The sequence below is a fragment of the Rhinolophus hipposideros genome, assembly GCF_964194185.1.
Source record: "Rhinolophus hipposideros genome assembly, chromosome: 8".
Lineage (NCBI taxonomy): Eukaryota > Metazoa > Chordata > Mammalia > Chiroptera > Rhinolophidae > Rhinolophus > Rhinolophus hipposideros.
The window spans coordinates 34970417-34992706 of record NC_138054.1 but is presented as its reverse complement, the minus strand read 5'-3'; the positions used below and the strand labels follow the sequence as shown (position 1 = coordinate 34992706).

General features: G+C 36.3%; 1 protein-coding gene across 19 annotated transcripts in view; it reads left to right on the top strand.

The window, feature by feature from the left end:
• Nucleotides 1–22290, top strand: part of ADGRL2 (adhesion G protein-coupled receptor L2) — a 604130-nt gene that overhangs the window by 322414 nt on the left and 259426 nt on the right. For 2 of the 19 annotated variants that reach the window (XM_081056961.1, XM_081056959.1), the window contains one exon: nucleotides 7021–7331. The exons of the other annotated variants lie outside the window; for them this stretch is intronic. The gene's annotated coding sequence lies outside the window, so the exon portion shown is untranslated. Of the gene's footprint in view, nucleotides 1–7020; nucleotides 7332–22290 lie in introns of those variants that run through there. 19 annotated transcript variants of the gene reach the window in all.

Sequence of the window (22290 nt, the reverse complement as noted above, 5' to 3'; positions counted from 1 at the left end):
CTCCCCCTGAGAATTTATAGATTATTAACTGAAATGGTAGTTTTCTTTTTAGTCATGATCAAAGTGATTTGGGAATGTCTAAAACCGTGTGACCATTGATTACACATTTTATTGCTGGCATCACACTGACTGGCCACCCTTATGATGGAGAAACTGTGACTGTGGACTAGTTCCAACTAGCCTCGGGGAAAAAGCACACTGACTTGAGACCTTTAGAAAGTATTTATTTGCTTGCCTCATTTAATCAAGTGACTTTTATAATTTTTCAGCATTTACTTATTTATTTCACATAATGAGAAAGAAAAATATCTTACTTCCAGCATTTAAACAGAGTATCCACTGTTTTGAATTTTTATTTCAAGACACAAATACCTACCCTTTCCAAGAAATGTATCTGTTTTGTTTTTCAATGAGAAAAAAGACACACTTAAACAGAGAAATTTGACTTGATCTTAAAGTAACCAGTACCTGTGTTCAGAGTCATACCTACCTCTCAAAATCCTATCCATTTTTCAAGACCCGGTAAAATCCCTTCTCTTCCTGGAAACCTCTATTCCTCACATTAGAATTACTCTCTTATTCTCCTATACTCTGACAATAGAACGTATGCATATCTAATAATATATCTTATATAATCTTTTTGGGAAGCTATTAGATATGTTTGCTACTAAGAAGGTGAGTTCCTGGAAACAGGAATCATTATTTATTATTTGTTATTTAATTTATTTAAATTTAGATGAAATACATTTATTTAAATTTATTTTTTGTTGCTATTTTTCCAAAAAAGCATAACTCAATGCTTTCTAATAATAGAGGTATAGTGTATAATGTTTGCATTGAATTTTTATAATTGTCAATGACTGTGGATAAATGAATCATGGGGTGATCCACTTTATTCATTAAGATCACCAAATCATCATGTTGACCTTTTAAAGAAATGACCCATGGTAAATGATTTTTATAAATTATTAGACTCTGGCAATATTTCAAAGTTTAGCATTTGAATAAAATTTGGATAAAACAAAGACACATTTTAAAATGATTTCTATCCATTGAATTTCTCTTTAATACAGAATTTTTTTTAATTTTAATGTTTTTCTTATTTTTAAAATGTTACATGACATTTACCACTCACCTTGAAAATGAATAATATTATGTATATTTAATATATAGCTCGGAAGATTTGTATTGCTAGTATGTCAAGATACTTCCACTTATATTAAAAAGTAGTATTTGTACCTTGCAAAGTAGTGTATTAGCCAAACTAACACATAATGCAGAACACATCTAATGATCGTTTCTGTATACTATTTGCTATTATAAGGAAATAAGACAGGCCAATAGAGAATCAGAGCCAACATTAAACAACGTCTATCCTCCAGCTCAAGTTTTAACTTATACTTTTTTGCAATAAAATATATAGGTTTATGTATTTTCTTTTTTGCTTTCCTTTTTCTTTTCATGAGTGACCTTAGCAACTTTTCTATTTTCCCTGTTTTTAGAAGATTGCTACCAAGTCCGCAGGCATCAGAGAAAATATACTCTCTGGGATATTAGAACTCAAGAAATGATATAATGATAATCACCCTTCTCATCCAGGGAACTGTAAAGCATTAGGAAGCTTTCAGATGAAAAAAAATATAAATTAGTCATTTAAATTCAGGTACTGAATCCAGAAAAACCTGGGTCTACTGACCAATTCTATCACAGACTAGGTGAATGACCCTGAGAAAGATACTTCATCTCTTCTGAATTTGATTCCTTCAGCTGAAAAAATGGCGATGGTAAGGAGGCCTACCCTGTAGGTTGGTTGGGAGGGTGCTAATGCACAAAGCACTTAGCACTGGGCCTGGCTTGGATCCCATCCTGAAATTGAGATTTCAAGGTGTGGTCAAAAGATCTCATTCCTGAAAGCCAGACCTTCCCATCCATCAGCCAGTCAGGCACCTACGCTCGCTCGTGAGCCCATGTTTCTCTTCACCAATTGTTTCTGTTTTTGTTTACTCCCAGGCAAAAGGGGACACCAGACTATAGCAATTAGGAAAGAAAGTGAGAACCCTCCAAGTCACAGAATGAAAAATCAAAGACTTAGTCCCTATATCTTCCATAAGGAAGGAGGAGAGAAAGGAGTTAAAGCTTGATGGATTAAATTCTGAATGTAGCTCCTTAAAAAGCATATTTGTGGTAAGGGACAATGGAAATATACTAAGTTACAATACAAACCCAAGAGCAGGCCTCATGGAAATCAAAGTGACACGACAGGCACATTGTAGAATAAGGGAATATTTGAAAAGAGAGGGCTATGTATTTACCATTTTGCTTGATCTACATATCAAAAGCATCCTCCACCTATATATAGAAGATTCTTGCAGGAAAATGTTTCATATGAAAAATTTAAAAATAAAATGCAGTAAGGAAGAAATAAAAAAAAGTGTTGAAGGCCATATCTTTTTTTCTTTTCTTTTTTTCCATCCTCTTCGTTTTCACAGATTTCAGGCCAGGTGTGAGTAGCTCATGACAATGACTACTTCCCCAAATCACCACAAAAGCAAACAAAGATGCTGGGAAATACAGCATCCACCGTACTAAAATGAGATGATCTAACTAAGAAGTAGAAATTTAAAAATAAATACATAAATAAGTGGCCTCAACACGAAAAAGTACAGCCTATTGTTTTTTTTTTTTTCTTTTTCCATCTAGTAACCTATTGTGTAATAAAAGCCTACTGTGCTTGTTAGGAAAAAAGAAACTTTTGCTCAGCTAACTTTAGAAATATTTTTATTTGACAATATATTTTCCGAAGTATTTTGAATCAATAATATTGAAAAATTGAAAGCGAAATCTCCAATGAATTAAAATCAAATGATTAGCTATTTGAAAACATGTTATTCTTTCAATGTATTAGGCCTCATCATTAGCAGACTCCATGGCAAAAATGTTTCCTTAACAAAGAGATGTCAATCTTTTTTACTACAAATCCATAAACAGAAGTTTAAGCTTATTTTCTGTTTTGTTGTTGCTGTTTATCAGCAAAAATATTTGTCCAGGCATTTAACCAGAACAGCTAACCACTTTTAGGAAAAAAAAAAATATATATATATATATATATATGTTTAACTCAAAAAGAAAGCTTTAAATTTATCACAACACTCATTCATCAAATTTATGATTTACTTCAATTTAAAAACCGTATCAGAGTTTTATAGGGAATTTCATTAATGCTATCTGAAGATGGTGGAAAAGTGCGAAGAACATAGTGACTTTTGAAAAAATTCAGATTCCAATCCTGACTCCATAATGTTCTAGTTGTGACACTGGGCAACTAGCAAGTCTCACCCCCTCCTGAGCTCCATATAAAATAGGGATAAAATCGCCTGCTGTTTATGCCACATTGTTATTGTGAGATATAAATAATATAGCATATGAAAATAACTCAGCATAGGTCCTGAAATTGTTAGAGTGCAAAAAAAAATGTTAGCATTTCCCCGTAAGAGCACCACCATCTAGGCAATTGTTCAAGTTGACCTCCCTCTCCCACTTGTGGTGTTAGTTTTCAAGTCCTGTTAGTTCTACCTCCTAAATATCTCTCAGTTACATATTTTTCATCTTCTCTTGCACTTCCCAAGTAAAGCCCCTCATTTCCTTATTCCTTAACTAAAATAGTGTCCATGTAATTCACCCTTACCTACAAACTCAACTATTGCCAACCTATTCTTTAGGCTGAATTCTCCTTCTAGAGAATAAATAGAATCATAGTATCCTTCTGTTTAAAACTCTCGTGACTTCCCAATGCCTATGAAATATATTAATCTCCCTAGAGTGATACAAAAAGGCCTTCATTACTAAGTAGTTCGATGTCATCTTCTACTATTTCTTATCCTATACCCTAGGTAATAGACACGCTCTATCTTTTTCCCTGGACCTCTATCTTTGCACTTGCTGTTCCCTTCACCTATGATGTATTTCTCACTCTCTGACAATGAACAACTATTCATCTTTAAGACACAGCTGAAATGTCACCTCCCACATATCGCCTTCTCAGAGCACATAGGAAGAATTTATCATTCCTGTAAGACTTATTTCCATTACACTGCACCATATTTTATTAATTACTTGTTTACATGTCTATCTCCACTGGACTGTGAGCTCCACTACAGAGCATAGAGCGAAGAATGTGGTAGGTAGTACCTGATAAATATTTACTGAATTAGTGATTGAGAATAACAAATCAATGATGTTACAATGGGGTCTGCTCATGAATTCATATGTCCCAAATTTGCAAGTGGCCTTTTATCTTTCCTGTATATTTGTAGCCTCTGTCCGCACAGGGCAGCAAAAAAATTGGAACTGAGATCATTATTTACAAAACAACAAACAAAATCCTACAACCCTTTTAAGTCCATTATGTTGATATCACAAGCAAATGAATCTTTGCCCTAAATTATAACGTTTAAATGTCTCAATTTACTCTGCTGTTTAGGCACAGCATGAGTACAGTGATATTTTCGTTATTCTTAGAAAATACAAATTTTCGGTAGTCTCTTCTTTCCCTCTGCATCCCAGCACAAAGGAAACAAGGAGATGTATGTAACAGCAAACTGACTTTTAGTTGTGACTTTTTTGTCAGTGACTCTCAAAGAGTTCTCATTCAGCACAGTCTGTACCTTGGTCTCCCTTCTTCAAAAAAGTGCCAACTTCTATGTGCAGGGTGCTGTGGATTTAATGAAGAGAGTCGGTGGCAATCCTCTCCTCCCCTTTCTTTTCTCAAGAAAATAAGAGAGAAAGCTAAAATATCTTGGTGTGCAAATATAGGGGCCCTGCTTCATAATTAACTTCATTTTGTGCCTAGCATAGTGCTAACGAGTGAATACATGTTCCTTGCTGGTGATGAAATACTATATACCGTATAAGAACCTGTGTTTCTGGTTCTGCACTGTCATAAAGCTGCTATTATTCAGCATTTATTAGGTACCCATAGAGTATGAGGCGTAAGCATGACAAGTAGAAAACACACAGTTCCTATCCTCTAAATTACAGAAGATAGAGGAACAGGAAACTAAGTAGGCCTCAAAATTGTCTCCAAATGGTTGTAGGTAGGGGGATTTAGGGAATAGGAACACTAAGGGAGGCACAGAATGGGTGGACAGGATGGAGTGTTAGGAAATGGGAGGTATAAGAGGGGTTAGTGTTTTCACAAAAGGAAAGGTAGGTAGTTCAAGCCAAATTCCAGAAGCATAAGAGTAAACATGAGAGAGCCACTGGAGATGATGAAGAACCTGAGAATAAAGAGGGAGTGTTTTTTCTATCGTCTCTCCGTGTCCTCCTTGTGCTTCCTCTAGCTTCTCTGGTTGGCTGTAAGAGAAAAATCATAATTATTTTAAAGTAAGATTCTCCCATGCTAAATGAATGGTTTTGCCATTTACTAGCCTCAGTTTCCTCACCTTTAAAATGGAACAATACTACTTCAAAGAATTTACCTAAGTAGATGAACCATGTAAATGGCCCACACTGGATTAGAAAGCAAGTCCAGAGACCCTGTAATCTTAGAATCTTAGTCTACTGTTCCAATCTCTGATGTCCCAGTTTTCCTGCTTTTTTTTTTTTTTTTTTTTTTTTGCTTTCTCCTTCTGTTTGTCAAAGGAGTAAGATAGTTTCCAGAAAGATATCACATGTAAACAAGCAATATTGGTTCATAAATATGTAGACAGGATTTATGGTGATGATAATCTGTCTCCAACTGAATGTGGGGCCAGTGAGATTTTTAACTTAGTAATTTTTTGTTTGTTTTTTAGCAGTCATTAGATAGAGACCAAAAAAAAAAAAAAAAAAATCACATTGGGAGCCTTGTAAAATGGTTCTTGGAGCCCTCAAGGGCATTTCTCAGTCTTTTCATCAACAGAGCTGGTCTATATCATAAGTCTTATTTATAAGGAGGCTTTCAGGCAATTTCACACTGCTTTTCTCTCACACAGCCCCCAAAAACATGTAAACCCAAGGGATTAGTAGCGACTTAAAGGGAAAAATAGTGTAAAGTTACACCATGAAACGAAGCAGTGTCTGCTACCGTGATGCACTGTTCCCTTGGGCTCCTACAGTGAATGAAACTTATCTAAGTGGCCCAATCCACTCCCACCCACCAGACCCCCAGCCCTTTGTTACAACATGCACCAGAATTGCTCAATCTCAGGGGGCAGCTGAGTCTGTAATGACCTGCATTGTAGAAACACACAGGAGTTAACTCTCTAGGAATGAAAACTTAAATCTCCTTTTATATTTCTTTGTTGACAGTTGCAAGCAGGGCTGTGTAATAAACAAAATGTTTATTCTGGCAGTGTTGCTTTCTTTCATGGGCAGTTCAGATACATTTATTGAATAGGGCAGCAGCCTGAAATGGAAATGAAATGGGAATATCATCCAAGGGCCATGTAGAAGTCTTGAAAAAGACTGAATATTCCCCAAATGCAACGATCATGAGGCTGGCATGCTTACGTTGATGATCTCATCAGACTAATAATTAATACGTGTGAATTAGGTTAATGAAATCAGATAGGGTAATGAAAGGAATCCTCCTACTTGTTAGCGTTGCTATTTTCTTCATTATTTAACCTCTAACAGAAACCGAATTCGCTGCTCGAGATCTAATTGAGCCTATCTGACTTCGAAACAATTTTTTTTAATTGTTCCAAAGAGCCTTTAAGAAGGTGTAATTGGGAAAATATTAAGCATCTATATAACACATACAACATTGGGAACACAGATCAAATCAGAACAGCTGTAGGCATTTCCTGTTCCTTTGATAAGAATAAACTGCAAGTAAAGGAAATGATGAAGAGGATTTTTTCAAGGGTGGCTTTTTAAAAGACGGAGATTCTCCATCCCCAAATGGCAGCTTCTTTAATTTTTTGATGCACATAATTTAGTAAATAATTAAACTGTAACATATCTTTCTCTCTGAAGATAAGAGCTAGAGTACGATATGGAAAAGTAATGGGGATCAAAGTTGTGTCCTTTGGCCTGCAGAATGCTGCTGTGAAGACTTGACCTGGAAATGAAAACAGAGATCACCTTCTCTGATAAGAATACAGGAGCTGCCAATCTTAAAAAGGCAAGAAAATGGTGGATGTCAGTCTGATGTGATTTGGCTTTGACTTGAAGCTTCTCTTCCAAAGAAAGCTTGAGAATCTGCAAAAGAAATCCAGGGCAAAGGAAGGAAGCTCACACTGCCCACTCTTCTTCCCACTGAGTAGCATGTGGATCAGGGGAGCCCCTCCATGGGAACTGGAACTGTTTGCAGCCTATTGCAGTGACTTCACTTGTTCTTCCATTTGAATGTAAGTGCCCCCAAAATAGTTAGTAAGTACGCATTTGTGAATAAGGGGTTAAACCCAGCAGGATGTGTGGGTAAAATTACAGTATATTTCCTATTTGATAATATTGAATCTATTTTAAGGTTACTTATCAGTTGGTTATTGTGCTAATAATTGCCATTAAAATTAATACTACATTTTGGGAATTAGGCAAAGAGCTAACAAATTTGCTTTTACACAGAGCTTTCCAAAAGCAATCTGAGTAACTTGTTTCTGGAATGCAGCTGTGTAAGTTTTCATTAACATCTTGCAGGTGGAGCCTAATTTTAGTTTCAGCCCTGAGAAGGGGGAATTGTTTGCTTCATGATATGCACAGCACCAAGGTGGGGCCTCTGCCAAGCACTTGTTTGCCCTCCTATTTTTTTAAAAACAGATGATTCATATCGTTAATCATAGAGTTTCAATTTGATTTCACGTGTCTTTAACAGAATAGTCGGGAGTACAGTTACTCAAATGTGAAACAAAAGCAATGAAATGGAAAATGATAAGAAAATGAGCAATGGATCCTAAATATAGTAGAGGAGAAGCTAGTGAATGAAGTGAAGTAAAATTTAGAAATACATCTGTTTGGCTACAAAAGCATTTTAAGAAGCAACCTTCCATCCTCTAGTTTGGCAATTTGAAGTTGGCTCAATTAGAAAGTTCAATGTGTGTGTGTGTGTGTGTGTGTGTGTGTGGCTGTGTGTGTGTGTGTGTGTGTGTGTATTCTTTTTTTTCCCCTGCCTTTGCAGGGAGGAAACTACTATTAGGGGAAGGAAACAGTTGCTGGGAAGAGGGGAAATGAGGGGTCAGAAAGGACAACTGAGATGCATACTGCTGTCTCTCCCAGGTTCTTCCCTGGCATTGGAATCTCAGGGAATGACTGGTAATCAGCTTAAATTTTAGGTCCCAGGAAAAAGCATTTGAAAGAATCAGAGAGTTATTAATGATAGTAATTTCTCTTTTAATTTGTTTAGGAAATATCGTAAGCCTCCCATTAAGCTTCCAGGGCCCAAACCCTGTCCCCTTGCTATGTTTCATGTGTTTTGGCACGGTGAACTGACTGTGTGTGCCTCTTTGGATGTGAGGATGGTGTGATATGGCCACAGTACTGCCGCATGTCATCTGGCTTCAACAAGTGCCTTTGAATTCTTCTGCCCTGTGGGTTGTGCATGAAAATTCCATTACCTCCACAGAGAGGGGGCAGCTCCGTGCACATGTTTGTTTCTTTCAATTCAGCCTCTTGGAATGGATGGAATTTGTGATTATGCTGTATAGAAGTCTACTGTTCTGAATCTTGAAATAAGCCTTTTCTTGTAAGCCCACCTCTGGACCTTGAAGGTCACCATTCAAGGGCTTTGCCTTCCTGAAAGTTGTTAACCTGAGATACAGGTTTGTCCGTGAATGTGCTTCAGAATGTTCATGAACAAAGTCTCTTGTTTTTTTGTGTTGTTTTTTGAGTAGATGTGAATGTGCATTTTTTTCTTAGGAGAAAGTCCATAGCTTTCCTTGGCTTCCTAAAAGGATTTATAACTCTCAAAATTTAAAGGACTGCTGCCTTATACAGAATGTTTTCAACTATGGCCTTTAATGTAAAGAAAATACAGTAGTTTATTTTGGCTAATGATTATAACCAAATATAGTATTTGTCAGTCTTCCTTGTACAGTGATCTTAGTCTGATTTAGAACTAAGCTTACACTGTAAATATACCTAGGTATTTTCCCTGGGATATCATAATTCTTTATCTCTAACATGTAACTAAGCTAAAATGAGCATCTATGAGGATATTAAATTTTTAAGAATTGTTTCTTTGTTCAACATAGATTTGTTAAGCACGTATTATACCTAAGGCACTTCTGGAATTCAGAAATGTGTAACACAGGCTCTCTCTTTAAGAAGTTCCCAGAATTGTGGCAGTGACAGTCAACTAGGAAAAGAAACTCAACTAATTGATCCTTTTGTAAACGGGAAAAATGTTATGTGAGGCCACAGACTTTCAAAACATATTGCACATCTTCATTTTGAGATATAAATGCAAAGGTTAAAAATAAATGATTGTGACCTTTTGACAATATGACAAGATACCACATCCAAACCTGTTTGTTCTCCCATCCCATCCCACCTACTTGCAGACGTGGCTAGAGAAGGGGCCATGTACATGACAGAATGGAGGGGTGGAACTTCAGAAGTGACTCCCATGAGTGGAATGGGAGGAAAGGTCATCAAAAGACAAGAAGGAACCCGTTTGTTTGAGACTTAGGCTAAGTACTTTTGATTGATTCGATCTTACAGATTTTCTAAAGCTCCATCAGATTGTGGTTTTGCAATTCTCCTGAGGATAGTCCCACTGGAGTTTTCACAAACATAATGCCCTTTCTCTTTCCCGATACGACCCAATCTTTAGAAGCAATCTGTTTCTTCCTTCCCCAACATCTGAGGCTCTTCTAACTCTGTCCTAATTCTTTCTTTGACTCCAACTTATTCACAGGAATAGGAGGACAAATGAAAAGTGAAATAAGTTGATATGGGGCAGGAACAGAGTACTTCCATTTCTCTTTCGCTATGACCCAGACTACCAATACCAGATATCATCAATTTGAATTTTCCAGTATTGTTTTTAGCCTCATTCAGAAGGTAAAATTCAGTACCCAACTTCTGTTTGTCACGAAATCCAGGACTATCTTGAAGAGGATGAAATGGAGTTGCAGCCCTATTTCCAGAAAGTGTAAAAGGTTGTTTTGGCTCTCTATACCAAGGGCTCAGTTTTTGAATATTCCTAGTTTTAAAAATCACAAAATTGGCAACCTGCCTTCCTCATTTCTAGGTTCTCCATTTCTTTGTAAATTTTCCCTACACTCCTCTTTAGGCAAACCTACACTTTTCCTGTTGAGATTTCTTAAATCATAGGGTAAAATGTCACCTACAGGAAACATGTGATTCATTTCACTCTTGCTGGTAGATACATTCAGAATTCTACTTCAAGAGGTTTATTTCCCATTTTTAATCTAAACCTTATTGGGCTGCCTGTAGTGGAAGCCTCAACCACAGCTGCTGACAGAAGTCTTTACAGAAGCACTTAAAGAGGACCACGTTGTTCTGGTGCCGCTTCTGAAGACATTCCAATCAGCAACAGGGTAAAATGGATGGGATGCTTATGAGATTTTTCATTTATTAAAAGAGCACAGATGTCACAGAGAATCTGAGTATATTTTATGAAAATTGTACAGATCTCTCAACCAACATAAGGACATGCACACAAAATTTAAGAGGTCACTATTTGGCAGGACCACCCAAAAATCATCTCGGACAAATGAGACAAATCCTGTTTAAAGACTTAAAGTAAAAGAAAAAGATTCTGTGACTTCAACCAGGGAGCTCTGCCAGTATCTAATTGTTATCTTTAGTTCTAGGATCCGTCTTTAGTATTTATTGGTATCACATCTGCTTGGTTTTTTTTTTAGCCTACAGATTGGGTAAGGATAAACAAAGCTTTGGCCAAAAACTCTGTAACTACATGAGAATCTCTACTTTGTAGAAAAAATAATAATAATTTAAAAATAGAGAGTATTTTGATAGCTCATACCACTATGTTTGGGTAATGTCTACTTTCACTTTTCTTTGTTAGACTTTGGGTTATCCAGAGTTATGTCGGCCGAGGCAAAATGGTTTTCAAATATATATATTATAATCAAATTACAAAGAATTTTTAAAGTGTTTATACCCATCCTACTGCCAAAGAAAGAGCTAATACATGACTTGAAAACAAAGGTGCCAACCAATCTTCACCAACAATTAGCAGTGTTGGACCGATTCCTTTGATATCAGTCTATGGTATGCCATGCTATTTTTTTGGATTATTGTTAGACAAAAATAAAGATGGAAAAAAGTAAGTGACACACAAACCAACATGTTAAAAAAATGAGAATCGGTGGCATTCATAATAATACAAATAATATTTCAACTGCTGTAGCACATTGTGATTTTCTAACTACCTACAAGATGATTTGATCTTTCTAATAATCTTTGAGGAAGATAGACAAAATATTATCAAGTCATGTCATAGAGTAGAAGGTTAAAATCAGGGGATATAAAGTGATAACAGGCAGTGTTTTATCAGTGTAATATTTAATAAAACATTAAATTAGTTGTCGGTACTTTAAAAATTGGATATTTCACATAAAAAAACTAGATACCTGACTTACTGAGAAAAGTTGAAAGTTATAATAACACTGGATAGATAACACAGGCGTGGCCCATGTACCACTATTTCCTACTGCCGTCTCTCCAGTCTCCTCACTCTTTAATCTTTACCTGCTTGGTCTTTTCAGGCATTTGATTTTTGCATTCCTGGTGTAAAAGCACTTTCATCAGCCCATGCCTTCAGGTCATGACAGAGGTAGACCTAAAGTACAGTCCTACTTCTGCCTTCTTGTATCAAAAAATGTTTACACTGGACTTCGTGGCTAGCACACCCTTCTCTCCTTTCTTCCAAGAACCTTCTGTTCCAATGAACTGCTAACAGTTGCCCAAGAAGTCATGTGCCCCCATGTCCACACATGGTAGGTGCTGTTCCTTCTGCTTTTCATACAGTCTGCTGGCCACTCTCCCCTCTCTTGGCTAAATTTTAGTTCTAGTGGTCACTCAAAGGTCCTCTGCTCTCCGCAGCCATCTCAGAGCACATCTGTAGCTTGCCACCTCTCCCTGGGCCATAATTTATTCAGTCTCCCATTTATTCAATAAATGTCAGATAAGTGAATGAAGAAAAGAAAGGGTATTACTATGCCAATGCATTAATCTGCACTTGACTACTCTTCTCCCAGGTCTATGTTGGGTGAAAATATAATGGCTTCCTTCTCTATTTAAATGATGGGTCAGATTGTTTAATAATAAGATTTGGCGGGGGATGGAGAATGGCATCGAGCCGCATTTATCACAGGCAATGTGGACAAACTTTGGAAAACGTCTCCTTGAGATAGTCCAACAAAAAGCTTATTCATTCAATATTTTTACCTTACTTATTTATCAAAAATGTTCCTTGCTTGAGCAGAGAGACTCATGTTTCTTTACCACTTTAGTAAACGGAAAAAAAAAACATTAATTCAAAGTCTAGAGAAGGCAATATTCTGCTTTCCCCAGCAGGAAACAAATTAGTGCTTGGCAGGGAAAATTATGTGTCGAAAATGATGGAGAAAAGATAAGGACTAGCCCCAGTTATTGATTCATTCCACAAGCGTTCTTTAATACCTACTGTGTTCCAACACCAAGCTAGGCCCTGGAGATAAGTAGATATGTGACTAAATAGGCACAGTGGACATTATGGCCTCATATAGCCATCTGTACAGGGTACAGGGGACACAAAGGAGACAGAGGTCACCTCTTCCAAGGAAATCAACAAAAGTTCCATAAACAAGTTGACCCTTAAACTGTGTCCTAATGAATGCAACTATGTTTTATACTCACTTTGGGTAGGATATTAAGGACTGCTTCGCATTACAAAATAAATAATAAAGGTGGATTTCTCCTTCCTGAGGGTGGAAATCATGAAAAAAGCTTAAGAACACAGTGGGAGCATGAAAAAAGCAGGCAGTAGGTGAAAAATAAATGATTAAAGATATACACTGTGCAGATTCTATCTAAATTGCAATCCTGGCTCAATTATTTGCTAACAGTGGCTATGAACATGTTGCTTAACTTCTCCGTACCTCAGTTTCCTCCTCTGTCAAAAAGAGGTAAATAATACTTCATGGAGTTGTGGCAGTAATCAATGAGATAATGTACATAAAATGTTTAGCACAATACTTGGCACATGGTAATAAAAAATGTAACTATTAGAATTATTATAATAGAATGTTGTATAAACCCATTTAATATTTTTCTTTGAAATAGCCAGCATCGAAGAAAGGATCATACATTTCAAAGCACTACTTGATAAAAACTTAGATAATTAAAACAAAAAAGAAATCTCATACCTAATATCCCTTGCATCATGTATGTTTCAGTTTTGCATTTTGTTCTCACTCATCTCAGATAATGAAACCAGACCAGGTCCCATAATTGCCCTTCTGCAACTAACTGTTCAGGATTCAGTTTCTTGAATTTTTCAGTGAGCTTCATCTTCCAGCCATATAATGCATTAGCATAATACTACTATGCTGATGCTTCCAGTCCTGCATATTACCAATGAGAACTGTTCTTGGCAATACATTTTTACTTTCAAACATTGATTAAAATTGTGACTCTTAATTTTTCTGTTACATACACACACATATATGCATCTCTTTTAATAATATATAAATTATGTTATACTCTCCATCATAATTGATTATATTTATTAATAAACATATTTATTTTATTAAGAATATTTTAGGAATATTAGGGATAATATTATCAGTGTGCATACGTGCAATATTCTTCTAGAAAAAAATGTTTTGAAAAGCCTTTATTTCCTACTAATTCTTTACTTATTCCTATGAAAGTCATATGAAACTGATGCTTTAGTCTTTTCTAGATAAATAACATTTAAAAATATTTTTCACATTTGGGGGATTCTACATTCTTTTGAAATCATACCTTCCTTTCATTCTATGCTTACCTAAAAGAAGTAATCTTAGGCATCTCAGTAAATATACTACTCTATAAAATAATGAATACAGCTCTTAAAAATATAGTAAATTAGGGGAAAGTCATATCAATAGAATATTATAAGAAGATGCGGGGTTTATTATTTTCTAATACCCACTCAAACTGGAAATATAAAAGTTATCAAATAGAAGATATTGGCTCTTCTACAGATATTTTTCATTTTACAAAATTAGGATCATCCACTATAGTTCCATTTGAAGAAAAGGACTGTTTCTTATATTATCGCTTCTGTGTCATCTCTTGTGCTAGCTCAGTGCTGAGGCAGCTATGTTTTAAGATTTGAGTGTGAGTAGCTTCAGAATTGCTTACTGGCTGTATTCCTCTAGTGTGTTCTGGGCTTTCTGCCATGTTCTTGGGCAACACCTCACACCACTACACTTTGCATGTCTCTTCCCTTCTTCCCATGTCCAAGTCTTGTTTCACAGACTAACAAATTGTTCATAATTTATTAGAGAGAAATTTAGCCCTCTCCTTATCTAGTGCTGCCCACCACGCTGTGCCCAGAAAGACTTTGACTTTGTCAACTTGAGTGTCTCACCCAGATTTGTCTAGCTATTTTCATTAACAAAAGAACCATTCATACAGCTCCTCCCCAGAAGGCAAAAAAATTGTGGTCTTTTCTTCTTTTTTATAAAGCAGAATTTTTTCCCCTCTCCAACAGGTAGATTGTTTTTTTCAACAAATATTTTTGAACTGTGTTGTATTTGTAAGACCTACTGCAGAACAATTCAATCTTCACTTTACTTCCAATAACCTCCCATTACAGTAAGTAAACCCCAAGAAGGAGAAGTAGATAGCTCCATAAATACTGGGGGTGCCAAAAAATTTATTCAAGTGGACACTTTGGTCAACGTTGCTCAAGCAGTAGTTCGCCGTAATCAGAAGTGTCTGGACGCTGATGGTAACCACTTTGAGCACCTATTGTAATTGCAGAAGTCAAACGTGACTTGTATTCATCTTTTGTTATCGGTATATATTATTGCAATTTTAATAGTTTGTTCCTTTCTTAAAATGTGTATACTTTTTTTTTGGCACCCTCTGTATGTTCTAGTATCTCCAGGAAAGAGGGAACTTCAGATGTGTCCATGGAACCTCTGCCAATTATTTTTGTGGTATCATGACGAATGGGACAGAGTCAAGAAAACTGGAGATTAGTCGATGCTGACCTGATTTTATTATGAAGGAAAAAAGATTGTGAGAATGGCAAACCAATGAGTTTGACATCAGTCTCTAGGAAAATTTAGACAGGATTATTAAAGTAAAAGTGAACATTTTGAGAAGATGGCAGTGAATTTTAAGAATCAGATGGGTTCATTAAGAACAAAGCAGCCCCAAGCATACCAATTTACTTCTGCTCTTCAAAAGTGAGTATAACTGAATTTTGGCATGTCTTTTAATCAAAATATTCATACATTCCTAGAAGATAAATTAGAGTTAGTCTATAATATGGCTAGGAAGTTTCCAAAAATGGCAGAATTACTTCTTTAAGAATTGCTGAGAATAAACTTTGGAGTCACAGAGCCTTGGAGGTTTAAATTGAAGCCCTGCAACGTATCAGCTATATAAGTTTGGGTAAGTTAAAATAAACTTCCTGAACCTTAATCACCTCGACTGTAATGAGCGATTAAAACTATCTGTCATGAAGAAGTCATGCTTCTTAAATGGCATAATGTACATGAAGTGCTTTTTACCTATCCTTTAAAAAGTGCTCAATTAAAATGATGCATGTTTTATTCTTATTAAAATGATGCATATTTTTTCTTATTAACTAAGGCTGATTGATTGTTGTCAATCTGAAGAGAGAACTCTGATAAGCACACTAACACTTTTATTTGCCAGTGATTTGAAAGAAATCAGGGAAGGCATAATAATTTTATTGGCAGTTTCCTAGCTATGCTGTGAACTCTTTCAGGAAACTGAACGTGTCTTCTTGCTTTTGATATCATCACTGTCTGACATAGAGCTTGATCCATGGTAGCTACTCAGATGTCTTCTAAGAATGACATTAAAGGAAATACAGTAACCGATATATTGGTTAGCAAATTCAGAATTCAAAAATGCCACAAATAATTAGAACAGTGGGCCAGTGCCAAAGATGAGCCCTAGTGTGGATGAACATAAAGTCCACTCTTTCCATCAAAACATCAATTGCAACAGAAACAAGTGGCAAGAAATTTGATTAGACAGAATTTGATATGAAAAAAATTGAGACAGTTTAGTAAAAGTTCAACAACTAAAAAATATGATAATGATGCCAATCCCTCCTCAGAGTGCATTTCCTGCCTTCATAAAATTCTAAATTATTAAAATAGAGTCCAGAACAAAACTGGCATCAGGACCCATGTACTTTGCATAATTAGACCACATCTCAAGTAATGCATTCAGTTCTGATGCCACATTTAGTAGAGACACGGACAAACTGGAATCTATCCAATATGGTGAGAGGCTTTAAAAGCCATTTCATATTAAAATGATTAAAGGAATGTATGGTCTGAAAAAAATAGTAGACTTAGGGAAAAATGATAGCCGTTTTTCAAATAGTTGAATAACTTTCATGTGGAACAGGGATTAAATTTATCCTCAAAGCTTCATGAAATTTCAGAAAAAAATTCATACCAAAGAATAGACAATTCAGGAAGATACTGGTCAAAAATAAGGAAGATTTCTGTCTAAAATAAGAGTGGATTGTCTTAAACTAATACATTCTCTTCAGAGTTATTTAATTTCAATTTATTTAGTACATGATTACTGTTCACATTTATGTGCAAACTTTGTATACCTTGTACAGTACAGGAAGAAAGCCTTCAAGAGATTTCAGGTTAGTAGATTTATGTAATTTATAATGTCCACACATCTAGTTATAAATGTACCGCTAAATATTTACTTGGCAAAATTTATTGACTATCATTACATGTCAATTTTGTGCTAGATGGTGGGCAATTTAAACAAAAAGTAATATCATATAGGAAATTCCTGCTTTGGATGGGATTTGGGCCAACCTTGATATTTGAGATTAGATCAATCCAAAAAAACAATTTGCTTGATTTAAATGTCACTAAGGAATTAAGAGGTCTGAGAAAATTAATGTCTTACCACTTCCAGAGTACATTGATAAAGTGAGTGGAAATTGTAAATCAAAAAATGCCATTTACATCTATTGAGCCCCATATTTTCTAGACTTTGTTCTGATCATGCTATTCTTACAATGATGAATGAAACATATAATTGTGGCATGTTTCTAAAATCTTGTCTTGCCACTTCCATACCTGAATTCTATTTATACATATGCCTATAAAGCGATATGGATATGTAAACAACCAGATATTTTAATACCACCGTCGCTAAGAAAGATTGAGTACTTGCTATCTACTGCTCCTTAAGAAGTAAAAGATTCCCTTTTCTTGAGAAGTTTACAAAGCACTTCTTCTGTTATCCTTTTCTCTTAAGAAAAAGCAAAAGACTCACATATTAGATTTGTTATCAGAAAATCTAAGAGCAAAATGTACAACATATGTAGTGATGTTCATTTTAATTCTTTGGGGAACTCCAATTTTCTTTGTCCTTTGGTTTGCAAGTGCTGCTTAAAAAAAAAAAAAAAAAAAGGTTCAAATATACTAATTCTCCATGCTTTAAAAAGGCTATAGTTTTAAGGACTGAACATAAAAAAGAATCTATTTTTTGCTCAACGCTTAATTAGTAGAGGATGGTTTCTAAAAAAGGAAACAAACAGAAAGCAGTAGAACTGCCTTGTCCGGCTCAGTGCAGCCCAATCCTGATTCAGCAATTAGGCATTTGCCAGTAGCAATGAGCATTGTGTACAATGACCAGGCTGCTTTAACTCGATACTATTCCCACACCTCTGGTAGTCCGGCCCAATGCGTGGGTTACTCATGAAGTCACTAGGTACCTGAGCAAAATTTGAAAGCAATGGAGGTTATGAGGGTTTAGAGACAGGTGGAACTGGCTATAGGAACACAGCCACTCCCACCTCTTAAAATGTACTTGGCAACACAATTCATGTCAATATGACACCTGTCTGCATAGAAAATTCATGACACAACAGAAGGGCAGTCTTCCGATCATGACAGTGGTGTTGTGACTGTGATCTCCCTAGAAGACTCTCAGGAAAAGGTTCAATACTCCTTTCTCGCTTGTATGCCGATTGGAATTTGAAGGGAGCTTGCTAACTGATATTCAGTGTGGACCAGAAGTACTACTGATAAGGTAAGGGCAATTATATCTCTTGGTTTGATCACTAGAGATAGATGATAAAGAAATTCCCTACTGGATCTTCCCTTTTAAGTGTAGATTATCAAGGCAATCTTCTTGGCAGTGTATTTTCAGGATCTTGAACCTGAGGGAGAGAACTGTGTGGTGTCCACTCTAAAAAGAGACATTCAGCCCCTGCGATAGTTCTGCCTTGCCATTTCTGGCTAATAGAATAGAGAAATGAAGATGATGGTGAGCGTGGTTGAGTGGTAAAGAGTGATTTCAGAGGGATGTGTCAGAGCAGCTCACCTCCAGGGCTTTACATGATGATGTTTTTAGTAGCTGCCTGTAATCAGAGATTTAGATTTATGAAAAGAGAATCATACTGATATCTTAATTGCTTTGAGGATGTCTTGTCAAAGGAATTGTCACAGAAATAGTTCCTTCAGAGGAAATGGGAGACCAAAGGGAGATGACTTTCCTGGAGAAAAGCTGAGGGAAGGCTTCTGCCCTAGAAGTTAACGTTTATAGATCTCTTTGGCAAATAATAGTCTCTGTTGCAATACTGCTCTGTTTGATGAGGATTAAAAAAGTCTTAATCAAATCTAGCAGTCATTGTTGCTTCTAATCTCCCTGATCCTGAATTATGAGATCCTTATCTATTAAAATAAAATACCATTTGTTAACGCCTTTGCAAAATTAAGATGGAAACCATCAAAACTAATTGTTTGCTAGTATCAAATAAACACATTTTTTAAATTTGTAAGCACTAATCAAGTGGGTGGAGTCATAAAAGGGGAGGGAACCATCTGAAACAATATATATAATTTGTTTGCATTATTATTTGAGATAATTACAAAGCAAGCATTCAAAAGCTGTTCTTTATACCAGAAGGGGGAAAACTAGGGAGGAGAGGAAAACTACAAGAACACCCAGCCATTGTCAGCTGCAATCTAAAATATTGCCGGATTAACAATCGCCGAACATTAGCATTACTAAGAAAGCCAGGGACAGAAGTGTCACGTTGAATGTAGAGTGATGACTTCATAGCAAGGCATAGCTGAGGATATGACCAGTTTGCAGTCACAGAGAAATCAGCTTTAATTAATTTGAGTGCCAGCTCTGTGTATAATTACACAGCATGAGAGTTTGCATGCAAACGCGGAAATGCTGATTGTTCAAATACTTGCACTTGCTCATTAATACTTTGGGACTAAGCAGGGCTGGCAAGCAGACAGGGTACAGCACACACAGTGCCTGCAGGCTAATTTGTATTTTACTGTAGTTAGCAAACAGATTTCAGATGTTTCTCCTTTCTTTAAATAATGAACACGAAAATATGTGTGTCATTTTCATCTGTGACATACCTTGTTTTCTTCTTGATTAAAATAAAACGGTTTGGGTTTTTTTAAAAAAAACTGTTCTGGGTACACTAAACATTGCTATAGTGCATGTTTATAACTATGTGATGTTAGTAACATTTATACCAGTTATAGGTATTTCTATTTTACATTTCATGTAATTATCCAAAATGGTCATTTTTCATAATTGGTAAAACTATATCCAAAAAAGGTACATTTATAATTCAATCTGAGGAGGAATAAAGCGGTGGTCACAGTTAAATTATCTACTTGTGTATCAGATCAAGTAACCCAGCATCAACCATGTCCATGGAAAGGATTCATTCCTTTGAGAAAACACCTAATCCTAAAATGTACTGAGGTGAGATTTTTCATCCTGACCTTTGAATCTCTTAGCAGAGATCATCTTCGACCAAATCCCTAACTTCCTGCCAATGCCCTAGGGAAAAAAATCTTCCTACATCACAACCCTATGAATATCTGATACTTTCTTCAGAAAATGATATAAGAAAATAAGGAATTTGCCCAGGACTCAAAAATCTGGTACTACTATAATAGCTATTTCCTTGCCAATTAATTTAATGCATTTCAATTCTACAAATATTTCCAGAGCACCTATTTCTGTCAAATGCTGCAAAGCAGAGGATAAACAATAGTAAGCAAGAGAGACACAGTCCCAGTATTTGCCATCTCTTTTCTCTCAAGAGTTATTGAAAGAACCTACCTCCGTTTCCCTGGGAAACACATGCTATTAGCTGTTATCACCTTGGAGAAGCCCACACTGCAGAAACTTGAATCTATGGCATTCCATAAACACAGTCCTCATAGCCTTTCTGGGAAACTAATTCCCTCTCTGACATTTCTTCAACTCCATTCCTGTGTAAGGTGAAGAGAGCAGCCTCTGCCCCCAGGATTGAATGGAAACTAGAAAGGACCCGTGAAACAGTCTAGCTGGCAAGCCCAAAAGTTTTATATGAATAGATTGAAGGGGAAGGCTGTCAATTACCTTCCCTAAAAGCCTTTATCTATAAGAACGGTCATTTCTCAAGGAGAAAAGGTGGACATGTCACGTAGATGAATATAGGACACTTCACACCATTTGGTCTGAACACACGTGGCAGCATCTACCTAACTGTTCTCCGTCAGTCCAGTACGTGACACACTGAGAAGTACAGACTAGAGAACGTGACCCTTCCTTGCTTCCTTCCTTCCTAAAAAGTCTGTTCAAAAGGGAGGCCGGTGAGTACAGTGGTTAGAGTGTGGGCTCTGAACAACAGGGTTTCCAGTTCGATCCCCACGTGGGCCAGTGAGCAGCACTCTCCACAACTAGATTGAAACAACTACTTGACTTGGAGCTGATGGGTCTTGGAAAAATAAATTAAAAAGTTATAAAAAAAAAACCAACAACTGTTCAAATGTCTCACTGCCAAAGACTTCCTATAAATATAGGATATGTGTATGTACAAAGGAAAGTGGTAGCGGCAAACATTCATACAGACCCCCTAAGCTCCCACTTTTAGAGTGGCATAACTTTCTCATCCTTCATATAAGCAATATGAATGAAAGAAGGAGATAATCCAGAACAGTGAAAAAGCTCAAGGGTATCTCCATGATAGGGCCAACTATGAAGTCCAAGTAGCCTGAGATCAAACAATTTCTCCTGATAGTTCTGTCATGATTGAACACCCACGAGTAGACAACAAAACCAAACATAAACTGAAAATAAATTTCTGAAATATGTTTGCATTAAAAATTCCATCTGGCTGGGGCCAAAACATTAAACAGATATTTGCTATGTGGATAGATTGGTATCTTTACCAAGGACAGCAAAATCTCTTTGAGGATTTTGTCTACAGGAAATGACTTCTAATGTATGGTTGTGGTGTTACGTGAAAGGACCTATAGTCATGGAAGTAATTTCATGAAACAATTACAAGGTAGGAAGGAAAGAGACTAAATGTGTATGGCAGAAGGAAAGGATTTATTCTGTAGATAGAAAGTGTTCAGGAAATCTGAAGAAGCTCTAATCACAGCCATGAAGAAAGCTTGTAACCTAGTGTAGAAGCACACATATCCAGGTGATTCAGGATGGTCAACTGTACTGATTAGTACAGACTGAGAACCTCAGAAGGGCTGACAGAAGCTAATGATTCAGCTGTGATTAGGTGAACAAGAACTGTTCCCACAGATTCCTGAGTACAGAATACATATTTCAAGGCATGAGAAGAATGAAGGTGAGAATAATTGGAAATAACAAATATGCTGAATCTTCGTTCAGAAAGTAAAGGAAAAGAAGTGAGGAAAAATCATTTTTTTAAGAAAGTAGAGATTTGACCATATATTGTTGGAGAGAAAAGAGCTAGTGGAGGAGAAGCAACTGGGGGTGGAAGGGGAAATGTGTCCTTAATTGGCAGGAATCGGGGAGAGTCCAGGTAAATATGCTAGCTAAAGAGTTGTTTTGTTTGTTTGTTTGTTTGTTTGTTTGTTTTGTGGGGTTTTTTGGTTTGATTTTTTAATGTGTATGCCAAGAAAGGAGAGGAAAAAGGGATGGTGACAGAGAGACTTGAGGCGGAGATAAGGAAAGTTGTGAGAAGATGTGCCAGATGCCTCTGATTCTAGTGAAGATGTTGGTGAGATCACATCCTGGGAGGGTATAGGAGAGGGGGAACATGATACAGAGATAAAACTGACTCTACTTTCTTACTGGAAAAAATAAGGTAGAGCACAATAA